Raw genomic sequence first — 13,416 nt, forward strand, 5'->3', positions numbered from 1 at the left:
TTTTGAGCTTCGTCGTGATATAGCCCAATACAGAGGCGCCGCACACCCACTATGCTTCACAGATGAAGTGATGGATCATCAAATCCCTGAAGGGTTTAAACCCGTGAATATTGAATCTTATGATGGCACAACGGACCCCGCGGTTTGGATCGAAGACTATCTCCTTCATATCCACATGGCCTGCGGTGATGATCTCCACGCCATCAAATACCTCCCACTCAAGCTTAAAGGACCAGCTCGGCATTGGCTTAACAGCTTACCAGCAGAATCAATTGGGAGTTGGGAGGACCTGGAAGCCGCATTCCTTGATAACTTCCAGGGCACGTATGTGCGACCACCAGACGCTGACGACCTAAGCCACATAATTCAGCAGCCAGACGAATCGGCCAGACAATTCTGGACACGGTTCTTAACTAAGAAAAATCAAATCGTCGACTGTCCGGATGCAGAGGCCCTCGCGGCCTTCAAACATAACATCCGTGACGAGTGGCTTGCCCGGCACCTGGGGCAGGAAAAGCCGAAATCCATGGCAGCCCTCACATCACTCATGACCCGCTTCTGCGCGGGAGAAGACAGCTGGCTAGCCCGCAGCAACAACCTCAGCAAAAATTCTGGCAGTCCGGATATCAAGAACCACAATGGCAGGTCGCGTCGCAACAAGAACAAACGCCGCATTAACAGCGACAATAATGAGGATACAACAGTCAATGCCGGATTCAGAGGCTCTAAATCCGGTTAGCAGAAAAAGCTATTCAAAGGAACTACTCCGGGTCCGTCCAATTTGGACCGAATACTCGATCGCTCGTGCCAGATACACGGCACCCCCGACAAGCCAGCTAACCACACCAACAGGGACTGTTGGGTATTCAAGGAGGCAGGCAAGTTAATTGCCGAAAACAACGACAAGGGGCTGCATAGCGATGACGAGGAAGAGACCCGACCGCCGAACAATAGAGGACAGAAGGGTTTCCCCCCACAAGTGCGGACGGTGAACATGATATACGCAACCCACATACCCAAGAGGGAGCGGAAGCGTGCACTTAGGGATGTATACACGATGGAGCCAGTCGCCCCGAAGTTCAACCCACGGTCCTCTTGCCCGATCACTTTTGATCGAAGGGACCACCCCATCAGCATCCGCCATGGCGGATTCGCCGCATTGGTGCTAGACCCAATCGTCGATGGATTTCACCTCACCAGAGTCCTGATGGACGGCGGCAGCAGCCTGAACCTGCTTTATCAGGATACAGTGTGCAAAATGGGCATAGACCCCTCAAGGATTAAACCCACAAAGACGACCTTTAAAGGCGTCATACCAGGTGTAGAGGCCAATTGTACAGGCTCAGTTACACTGGAAGTGGTCTTCGGATCCCCGGATAACTTCCGAAGTGAGGAGTTAATCTTCGACATAGTTCCGTTCCGCAGCGGCTATCATGCTCTGCTCGGACGTACCGCATTTGCAAAGTTCAACGCGGTGCCGCACTACGCATACCTCAACCTCAAGATGCCAGGCCCTCGAGGAGTCATCACGGTCAACGGAAACACTGAACGCTCTCTCCGAACGGCGGAACATACAGTGGCTCTCGCGGTAGAAGTACAGTGCAGCCTCCTAAGGCAATTCTTGAGTCCGGCTGTTAAGCGACCGGACACGGCTAAACGCGCCCGGAGTAACCTACAACAAGACTACCTGGCACGTTCCGAGCACGCGTAGCAGTGCGGCCCCAACCCCAGCCCCTGCAAAATTTCAAGACAGGTCCTTCGCGTACATCATTACGCTCTGGAGATACCATGGGCATGGGGGGAGGGGCACGCCCACGATAGGCCCAGAATGCGGCTTAACCACACCAGGGGCTCTCAAGTGTGTCGTTCTTTTTTTTCTTTTTTTCTCTCTTATTTTTACCCACAGGACTCCGTTCATCAGAGGCCCTATCCGGCAGCAGACCTGCCGAACTCACGATGCAACAGCCAGGGAAGGAGAAAGGCTACGGCGAATATCCAGGTGGTCTCCATTACGAGCATTAAATCTGTTTTATACACCATTCCGCAGCCTACCCCTGGAGGGGACATGTTTAATAGTCTCATCCCTTGCTTACCGCACCATTTGTATCATTCTGCATTCACAGCAGTATCTCTTGAATAAACAATGCAGCACCTTTTTGCTTACAATTGCATTTCTTTCTTATACATATGTTCATTTATGACATGTTCCATCCGTACACTTTGGTACGGCTAAATACACCAGGGGCTTATGTTTCCCGCATCATGGTGTGATAAGTATGAACACTTTCACCAGTGCGGCACCCCGAACTTATAGCATTATATGCATCGGCTCCGAATCATGTCTTGGGTCAATAGTTGGGTTTGCCCGGCTCCCATGTTTTGGTACCTTATGTTCCGTTGTATTGGCTAAGGTAGCACTGGGAGAACCACTGCGATTGCGCCCCAGTTGAGCTGGGCGAGCGCCTCAGTGGAGAAAGCTAAAACTGACCGTCATGATGAGGCGAGAGCCGGTCGCTATTCGAGAGGTTTTTTGCGAGTCCCTAAAGACTTATGCCGCTTAGAGCGAGGAGCCGGCTTTGTCCGGCCCAGGCCTGGATAGCGCCCCAAATTCGGCCTTCCGAACACTAGGGGCTTCGCCGAAATTTAAAATTATAGAATTCTATGGCTAAGTGAGAGTGTTCAAGCATTATAAGTCCGGTTGCCTTGTTCGTTGTGTTGAGCGCCGCCCTAGATGGACCCAAAAATGGGAACAAGAGTGCTCAAATTTATCCCGAACACCCCATCACTCGTGGCATGGGGGCTGAAGCCGACGACTTGCCATCTCTCAGATTTGATAAACAGCCGCACAAAAGGTAATATTTAAATTAACAAGCGTTGCTTAGCGCATATAAACAAAGTTTTCAGCGCACAGGATAGCAAAATGCGAGTCTACTCAAATATTACATCTTTGGAGCACTCACCCACAATAATGCGGGCACCCTTCAGGACACTCTTATAATACATCTCGGGCGTGCGATACTCCTTGCCCAGCGGTGGCACGTCCGTCACAAGCTTCTGAGCATCCATCTTGCCCCAATGCACCTTAGCGCGGGCAAGGGCCCGACGGACACCTTCAATGCAGGCGGAGTGCTTGATGACTTCAACCCATGGACACGCATCCACCAGCCGCCGCACCAGGCCGAAGTAGCTCCCAGGCATGGCCTCCTTAGGCCATAGCCGAACTATGAGGCCCTTCATGGCCTGTTCGGCCACCTTGTGGAGCTCGACCAGCTGCTTCAGCTGGTCGCTAAGGGGCACCGGATGTCCGGCCTCAGCATACTAAGACCAGAAGACCTTCTCCATCGAGCTCCCCTCCTCGGCCCTGTATAAAGCGGTAGCATCGGACAGGCTGCGGGGCAGATCTGCAAACGCTCCTGGAGAGCTCCGAATTCGGGTAAGTGACAGGTAATTCACACTCACATGCTTACTCTGCATGAAAAATGCCTTACCCGCCGCTATTTTCTTCAATGCCTCAATTTCCTGGAGGGCCTTGTAGGCTTCGGCCTTAGCGGCTTTGGCACTCTCAAGAGCCGATGCAAGCTCGGACTCTTGGGTCTTCGAGTCGCGCTCCAAACTCTCATGTTTTTCCACGAGAGCCTGGAGCTCTTGCTGTACCTCCGCCAGCCGCGCCTCCTGCTTCTCTCACTCGGTGCGCTCCGCGGCCGCATTACGTTCGGCCACGGACACCGCCTCCTTCAGGGTCGCCACCTCGTTCGTGGCCCCTGCAATACCCACGTTATCCTTGTCATTTTTCTTGCAACCAAATCCTTTTCTGTAAGGTACAATTTTAATAAGGTGTTACTAACCTTCCTTGTCCTCGAGTTGCTTCTTGGCACGGCCGAGTTTGTTCTCGGACCGCTCGAGGCTTTGCTTCAAAGTATTGACCTCCGCAGTCAGTGAGGCAGAGGTCAGCAGCACAGCCTGCAATCCCATATTGACATAATTTTTATGACTCCTGCATATATCTTTTTAGATCCTCAGTCCGGTTTTTCTTTCCGAACACTGAACCAAGCATCAGGGGCTACTGTCTATGCGGTACTATTTTACACATATCACAATTCTTACCTCAAAGCCTGTTAGAAGGCTGCTGCAGGCTTCGGTCAGCCCGCTCTTCGCGAGCTGAACCTTCTGAATCACCGCACCCATGACGGTGCGGTGTTCCTCTTGAATGGAAGTGTCGTTGAGCGCTTCCAGCAAGTTATCCGGCGCCTCCAGTTGGACGGAGGCCACCGGCGTCACGGTCTTGCCCTTCTTACGAAGGGGCCGCCCGCCGGACTCCGGAGCCACTACAGGTTCCGGTGCGGAGTCCGGTGCAAAGTCCGGGAGGTTGCCCTGCGGCACCTCCGGGGCCTCCTCCTCCTGGCGGGTCCCTTCCCGGGATCCCACCTCGGCATCATCCGCATCACGAGGGGAGGAGGCGGTCGGAAGGGAATCCATATCCGACGCACCCAAGGACCCGCTCGACGAAGCGGGAAGATTCTCCTTGGGCGGACTGCAGGGTTGTATGTGGCATTAGAAAGACTCCTTGTGGCGAAAATAAAAATCATGAAGTTATTCGGAAGTCCGGATACTTACGATCTCGCCAGGGGCTTGTCCCTTGGAGGCCAATCCTCGTCGTCGTCGCTGGCGTGGGCAGAGCAGTCCGGGGGAAGAGTCCTTCCCTTCTTGGACCCTTCGGCCTCCCTCGTTGGGGAGGCCTTCCTTTTCTTCCCTCCCCCTGCTGGGGGAGAGGCCTCTTTCTTCTCCTCCTCGCCTTCATGGGAGGAGTCCGCCTCGGTGTCATCATCTGATGACACGTGAAAACGGGAACTCTTTCGAGTGCCCGTGGCCTTCTTCTTGGCCTTCTTCTCTGGCACCACATGGGGTGCCGGAGCCAGCAGCCCCGTTACGTGGGCATCCGCTGGGTCTTCTGGCAAAGGGGCCGGACAGATAGTCTGCTCGGCCTTCTTCATCCAGTCCTGTCAAAGGAGAGGGAGTTTAGATCCCGCATAGAGTCAAACTATGGAAAACAAGCGTCCCGTAAAGGGCAAAATAGCTTACCTCGCTAGCCGGACACTGCGAGCTGAATCCGCGATCTTCGGTGGCGGATGCGGGAGCCTCGGCGCCCTTAAACAGCACCCTCCAGGCCTCTTCGTACGTAGTGTCGAAGAGCCCGCTCAAAGTCTGGTGCTGTGCCGGATCGAACTCCCACATATGGAAGTCCCGTTGTTGGCACGGGAGAATCCGGCGGATGAGCATGACCTGGACTACGTTGACAAGCTTGAGCTTCCTTTTCACTAGCTTTTGGATGCAGGCTTGAAGTCCAGTCAGCTCCTCTGAATCGCCCCATATCCGGCCGCTCTCCTTCCAGGAGGTGAGCCATATGGGGATGCCAGATCTGAATTCGGGGGCCGCTGCCCATTCAGGGTCACGCGGCTCGGTGATGTAGAACCACCCTGATTGCCACCCCTTAATGGTTTCCACGAAGGTGCCCTCAAGCCAAGTAACGTTGGGCATCTTGCCCACCATGGCGCCTCTGCACTCCGCTTGGCTGCCCTTCACAACCTTCGGCTTGACACTGAAGGTCTTGAGCCACAAGCCGAAGTGGGGCTTAATGCAGAGGAAGGCCTCACATACGACGATAAATGGTGAGATATTGAGGATGAAATTCGGGGCCAGATCATGGAAATCTAGGCCGTAGTAGAACATGAGACCCCGGACAAAGGATGGAGTGGGAAGCCCAGTCCGCGGAGGAAATGGGAAAGAAATACTACCCTCTCATGGGGCCTGGGGGTGGGGATGAGCTCCCCCTCGTCGGCGAGACGATGCGCAATGTCGCTGGACAGGTATTCGGCGCTGCGCAACTTCTGGATGTGCCCCTCCGTAACGGAAGAGGCCATCCACTTGCCTCCCGCTCCGGACATAGTTGGAGAAGGTTGAGGTGAGATGTGCGTACTTGGGCGCTGGAGCTCGAGTTCGCAGAGATGGATAGGCAAAGGAGGAAGAAGGCGTAGGTAAAAGGGTAGATCTTTATCCCCTTATATGGGCGGACGAAACCATGCGTCCCCACCGGCCTGATAAAACTCGCTTATCTCCCAAGCGCCGCAATCAGTGGCGCGGTTGGGTTACCCATGTCCGTATTGATGAGAATCTCGGGATAAGGGGAACACGATCTCTGATTCGACAAGACGTGCCAAGGAAACCGCTTCGCTAGACGCGCGGAGGTGGTATAATAAAAACGATTCGAGTAAAGGCTTGGTTGTGGTGTGACGTCACGCCACAAAATACGTCAGCAGATTGAACTTTTGTAAATATTATTCTCTCTACGGTGGTATGTGGAATTTATTTTGCAGAGTCAGACACTATCCTGGTGTTCACAATCTTCTATAAATTATTCGGAGGAGGAACCCACCTTGCAATGCTGAAGACAATATGCGCGCAGGACTCATCGTCATTGAAGCCTGGTTCAGGGGCTACTGAGGGAGTCCCGGACTAGGGGGTGTCCGGACAGCCGAACTATCATCATCGGCCGGACTCCAAGACTATGAAGATACAAGATTGAAGACTTTGTCCCGTGTCCGGATGGGACTTTCCTTGGCGTGGGAGGCAAGCTTGGCCATACGGATATGTAGATCTCCTACCATTGTAACCGACTCTGTGTAACCCTAGCCATCTCCGGTGTCTATATAAACCGGATGGCTTTAGTCCGTAGGACGAACAACAATCATACCATAGGCTAGCTTCTAGGGTTTAGCCTCCTTGATCTCGTGGTAGATCTACTCTTGTAATACCCACATCATCAATATCAATCAAGCAGGACGTAGGGTTTTACCTCCATCAAGAGGGCCCAAACCTGGGTAAAACATTGTGTCCCTTGTCTCCTGTTACCATCCGCCTAGACGCACAGTTCGGGACCCCCTACCCGAGATCCGCCGGTTTTGACACCGACAGATATCGTTAAGTGTAACGATAGTCCTAAAACAACATAGAGGGTATGACGTTATAAGAACGATCATATTGAATTGACTCAATACTTGTCTATTATACTTTGTGATTATAACATCTATTATAACACGAAGTGTTAGCATGTGTTTTAGTTCCGCAGACCATGAGAGTGTCTCGGTCACTTCCTACTGGACGGTGGGCTTTGGGGTTGCTCATACGTCATCTGTAACAAGGTGATCATAACTACAACTTTCAGGTTCACCAGAAAGTTTGACAAGTGACCGGGTAGCTCGAGAGTGGGATTTGTTCCTCCGGTGATGGAGAGATATTCTTAGGTCCCTCTCGGTGTGACAACATCCATCATTTGCTGGCTAGACATAAGTGACTATGTCACAAGGATGTCGGAACACTTTAACGAGAAAGAAGAACAAAACCGGCAACTAGAGCAACGGTATATTGAGCAGGGTGGTGCCTTAGGAGGATACTGATGCACACCGGGTTTTGTAAAGTATCACAATGCAAAGGGAACATTACATGATAACCAAAGTTTCACTCGTATATCATTCATGTAATCATAGGGACCGATATGGATGTCCACGGTTCTGCTATGGGTCATTGAATGAAGGGGTTTCATTCATGTCAATGATTTACCGAACCTACGGGGTCACGGGCTTAAGGTAATCATGATCTGCTGAGTGCTAGTGGTACAGGAGTAATGAGAACATATTTTTGGAATTGTTTCATTAATATCAGGAATAGTTTTGAGAGGTTCCGGAAGCGTTTTGGGGTCACCGGAAGGGTTTCGGTGAATATATGGTATTACCGATTAATTATATATAGGTGGAAAATGTTTACGAGAAAACTATTACAATGGAAGAATCTTATTCTAAGTGAAGAATTTGTGGAGCATATATTCATTCCAAGCTCGGGGCTCTTCTTTGTCTTTCCTAAAGTTTTAAAGCCAATAGGCCCCATCAGGACCTTCGATATTGCAAAGGGTCCTCGCCACAGGGGCACCAACTTGTGAGGTTTCTGTTGGTCCATTCGAAGGCCCAGATCACCTTCCTAGAAGGCACTCCCTCTGACGTGTCTTTCGTGATAACGGCGTAGATCTTGCTAGTATGCAGTCGACCTGATGAGTGCCAGCTCACGCTCTTCCTCAAGGAGGTCAAGGCCATCCTGATGCACTTGATCAGATCCTGCCTCTGAATACAAATCCACTCAAGGGGAGTTGTGTAGTAAGTCACTCGGCAAGACAACCTCTAAGCCATACACCATGAAGAAAGGAGTGCGGTTCATGGACCGATTTAGGGTCATTCACAAGCCCCAGAGGACCGATGGTAGCTCAGTGACCCAGGCTCCTACAACATGCGTCAGGTCACGCATGAGGCATGGCTTTAGGCCTTGGAGTATCATTCCATTTGGCCATTCTGCCTGACCATTCATCTACGAGTGAGCCACGAAGGCATAGTCGACCCGAGTGCCTTGAGAGTAGCAGAACTCGCGAATGCGTCCAAGTTAAAGTTTGAACCATTATCTGTGATGATGCTATGTGGAACCCCGAAGCTGAATATTATCTCTTTGATGGACTTGATCATAGTTGGTGAGTCTAGCTTCTTTATGGGCTTTGCTTGATCCAATTGGTAAACTTGTCCACCGCCACCAACAAATGCGTCAACCCGCTGGCCCCGGTCCAGAGTGGACCGATCATGTCAAGTCCCCAGACGACGAATGGCCATGTGAGCAGGATTGTCTTCAGCACGGATGCCAGCTTGTGCAACTAGTTCGTGTAGAATTAGCACCCGACGCACTGGTCCATGATGTTTTGAGCAACCTTGTTTGCTCTGGGCCAATAAAACCCTGCCAGAAACGCTTTGGTGACTAGTGTCCGAGAGTAATCATGATGTCCATAGGTTCCCGAGTGAATCTCCTACAAAATTTGCTGCCCTTCCTCCCGCGAAATGCAACGCCGAGTGACTCTAGAGGTACTTTTCTTATAGAGCTGATCTCCCATAACATTATAGGCCTTCAATCGACGGACAATCTAGCGAGCCTCTACTTCGTCTTCCGGGAGCTCCTGCCTAAGCAGGTATGCAATGTATGGCACAGTCCACTCGGGAGTGATCACGAGCACCTGCTGGACCAAGTTGATCACCATGGGGATGTCAACCTTAGTCGGATTAGATGGACCGATTGGTTGTGGACTTGCGGGGGCTCTTCTACAAGAGGATCTTCCTTTATTGTCGGAGAGTGCACGTGTTCCACAAACACGTTCTTCGGCACCTCCTTCGAGTGGAACCGATCTTGGCCAAGTCATCAGCCGCCTGATTTTTGAGTCGAGGGATGTGGTGCAGCTCCAGTCCTTCAAAGTTCTTTTCAAGCATTCTGACGACACTGCAGTAGCATGTCATTGCTAGGCTCCTAATATCCCACTCCTTCATTACTTGGTTCACCACCAAGTTAGAGTCACCATAGACCATCAGTCGGCGAATACCAAGAGATTGCCATACGCTACCCATACAGAAGAGCTTCAAAGTCTGCCTTATTGTTGGAGGAATCGAAGTGAATCTGAAGCACATAGCTGAGTCGGTCGCCTTTAGGGGACACTAGGACCACTCCGTCCCCCAAGACGTTGAGCATCTTGGAGCCATCAAAGAACGTAGTCCAATGCTTGGGGAGACTTGGGGCAAGCTGCTCCTACTCGACCCACTCGGCTAGAAAATCCACTAGGGCTTGTGACTTGATAGCTTTCTTGGACTCAGACTTGATGTCCAAAGGGAGGAGTCCAATGGCCCATTTGGCCACTAGACCTGTGGCGTCTCTATTACTCATGATTTCTGACAGAGGAGCATCGTTGATTGCTATGACTGAGTGCTCTTGAAAGTAATGAGCCACCTTCTTTGCAGCCACATTAATCTCGTACACCAACTTCTGGTAGTGTGGATACCTTTGCTTAGAGGGGGTCAAAATCATTGAGATATAGTAGACTGGTCGCTGGGTCTTGAAGGCTTTGTCTTGTTCCTCATGCTCCATAGTGAGCACGGTGCTAACCGCTTGGCTCATGGTCGCGATGCACAAGAGCAAAGGCTCCTGGCTGCCCGGGGTAGAAAGCATCGGCTTGGTGGAGAGAAGGGCTTTGAGTTCTTGGAACGCGGCCTACGCTTCAGTTGTCCACTCAAACTTGTCTGATTTCTTCATGAGTCGGTAAAGCGGCAGGGCTTTCTCATCGAGTCGCGAAATGAATCTCCTTAGGACTACAAGACAGCCCATGAGTCTCTATACGCCATTTAGATGCTCTGGTTTTTCCGTTCGGACTATAGTGCCGATCTGTTCGGGGTTAGCATCGAGCCAACGTTCGGAAATGATGAAACCGAGAACTTGCCGGCTGGGACCCCGAAAGTGCATTTAGCCCGATTGAGCGTTATCCCAAGATGGCGTAGGTTCGCGAAGGTCTCGTCGAGGTCTATCATGAGGTCGGAACCTTTCCTGGACTTGACCACGATGCCGTCCATGTAGGCCTCCACGTTCCGACTGGTCTGGTTCTGTAAGCATTTCTGAATCAGGCACTGAAAATTGCTCTAACATTCTTTTGTTTGAATGGCATCATGATATAACAAAAACAACCGAATGGAGAGATGAATGCTATTTTTATTTCTTCTAGGCCATACATTCAGATCTGGTAGAACCCTGAGTACACATCCAGAAATGATAGTCTCTCGCACCCAGCAGTAGAGTCTACTATGTGATCTATGCGGGGGAGTGGGAAGTGGTCCTTCGGGCAGGCCCGATTGATGTGTTTGAAGTCAATACACATTCGGAGGGAGTTATTCTTCTTTGGCACCATGACGACATTGGCGAGACACTAGGAGTGGTACACCTCTCGGATGAACTCGGCAGCTAAGAACCGCGCGATTTCCTCGCCAGTCGTCTTGCGCTTCTTGATGGAAGACCGTCAGAGGTGCTCTTTGACAGGCTTCATCTTTGGGTCGACACGGAGTCGATGCTCAGCCAGTTCCTTGGGAGCACCCGACATGTTAGAAGGCTTCCACGCGAAGATGTCCCAATTCTCACGGGGGAACTGGATGAGCTCGCCTTCCTATTTGCTGTCGAGTGTCATGGAGATGTTGGTCGGGGGAGGGGGCGTTTTCAGTTCCTCTGGGTAGACGTGAACCTGCTTCATTTTGCCGGCCGACTGGAAAGCGGATTCCACAATCGGCTTCTTAGATTTGAGCAGATCACTTGAATCTACCGCTTTCTTATACTCGTCTAGCTCCGCCAGTGCCATCTACTCATTAGCAATCTGGGAGCCTTTCTACAAGCACTCTTCAGCTAATTTTCGGTTTCTTGTGATGGCGATCACGCCATTCGGCCCTGGCATCTTAAGCACCCTGTGGAACTGCATGCTACTCTTCCTCAGTCAGGACATCAGAATGACCAGTGCCTCTAAAGTATTTGTGTAAATGATGTTCAGCCCACTGCCGCCATCCATGAGGACCTTGCGCAGTCAGACTCCTCCAATAGCAGGATCGACCACCAGTTCCTACCGCCCAGGGGTCGGTATGTGGGCCGACTGATCTGACTAATTGAAGGTGATGGGAGTCTTGGCCCAGTCGAGGTATTTGGTGACAGTCGGAACTGCCATATTGATCTCTCGATTTATCACCTTGAGGCGGCTCTTGCTCTCGACGTCAGCAAAGATCATCAGGACCTTCTCGACGTTGGGGTACCCAGAGGCATTTTCCCCCCATTGTCGTCGTCCTCATCCTTGCTCTCCAAGGGATCTTCCTGCATCTCCTGCTTGAGCAGCTGGCACTCCTGAGTGGTATGCTTAGGCAGAACCAGGTTGCCATCTTCACCCTTCTTCGTGTGAATCTGATAGGGCTGATCAAGGATGTCGCTTTTGGAGGTGACTTTCTTTTGCCTGCTCATTCCTTCTTCTGTTTCGGTTGGCCTTTCCCTTTGCTTTGGCCAGCTAGGGCTGCAACCTCAGCGTTATCGGCCACCTCGGGTTTCCGCTTCTGCTTCTTGCCAGTATGGTTGCCCGACTGATTTGTGTCTCTAGATCAGCCCTTGCCACTTCTCAGTCGGTCCTCCTCTTCGCCATTGGCATACCGACTTGCTATTTCCATTGCCTGACTGAGAGTCAGGATCTCAGTCCGGCTGAAGTTTAGGCTCAACTCTTAGTACCTGATACTGGCCTTGAAGGTGCAGATCACCTGATGCTTAGTGACATTCTCCAAAGTGTTATGCAGAGTGGTCCACCACTGGATGCACTCTTGGAGAGTTTCATTGTGACTTTGCACGCAACGTTGAAGCTTGTACGTGCCCTCGAAAATCTTAACAAAAACTCAGGCAAGGTCGTCCCAACAGTATATACTGCCGGGTGGGAGTTGGTTGAGCCAAGCTCTAGCCAACCCTTCAAGCATGAGCACCACGTGCTTCATGGACACATTGTTGTTGCCACCGCTAATTTGGACGGCCATTCGGTAATCCTCGAACCAAAACGTTGGCTACGACTCACAAATAAACTTGCTAATCCCTGTTGCCAACCTAAAGTGGTTTGGGATGTTTGTAGCGCGAATGTATCGACTGAAGCACTCGGGCCTGGAAGGTGCAGACCCACTCAGAACGTCGGTGCCCAGGCCTTCTCTCAAGGCCCTACTGTTGGGGAACGCGGTAATTTCAAAAAAAAATCCTATGATCACGCAAGATCTATCTATGTGATCCATAGCAACGAGAGGGGGAGTGTATCTTCATACCCTTGAAGATCGCTAAGCGGAAGCATTTATCAACGCGGTTGATGTAGTCGTACACCTTCATGATCCGCCCCGATCAAGTACCGAATGTATGGCACCTCCGCGTTTAGCACACGTTCAGCTCGATGACATCCTCGCCTTCTTGATCCAGCAAGACGGGTGAAGTAGTAGATGAGTTCCGATAGCACGATGGCATGGTGACAGTGTTGGTGAACAACAATCTCCACAGGGCTTCGCCTAAGCACTACGGAAACTATGATGGAGGATAAACTAGAGGGGACGAGGTTGCCGGCACACGGCTTGGTGTTTCTTGATGTATCTTTGGTGCTAGTCCTGCCCCTCTATTTATATGTTGAGCCTTGGGGTCAAAACTTGGAGTAAAAGCCTCCACAAAGTCGGTTTCACCAGAAAGGCAAGAGTCCTTCTTGGATTCCAGGGCCAGACGCCAGGGTTCCCGGCGTCTGGACCCAGACACCAGGGACCCTGGCGTCTGGCCCCTGGACTCCACAAAACTTCCTTTTGCGCTTTCCAAAAACCTTGTGGGCTTTCCCCTTTGGCCCAAATAAAGTGTTCTCGTACCCAAACATCTCGGGAAACATCCGGAACCCCTTCCGGTGAATTCTGGAACCCTTCCGGAGACCAAACACTATTATCCCATGTATTAATCTTTATCTCCGGACCATTCCAGAGTTCCTCG

The sequence above is a fragment of the Triticum dicoccoides genome, chromosome 3B (assembly GCF_002162155.2).
Source record: "Triticum dicoccoides isolate Atlit2015 ecotype Zavitan chromosome 3B, WEW_v2.0, whole genome shotgun sequence".
Lineage (NCBI taxonomy): Eukaryota > Viridiplantae > Streptophyta > Magnoliopsida > Poales > Poaceae > Triticum > Triticum dicoccoides.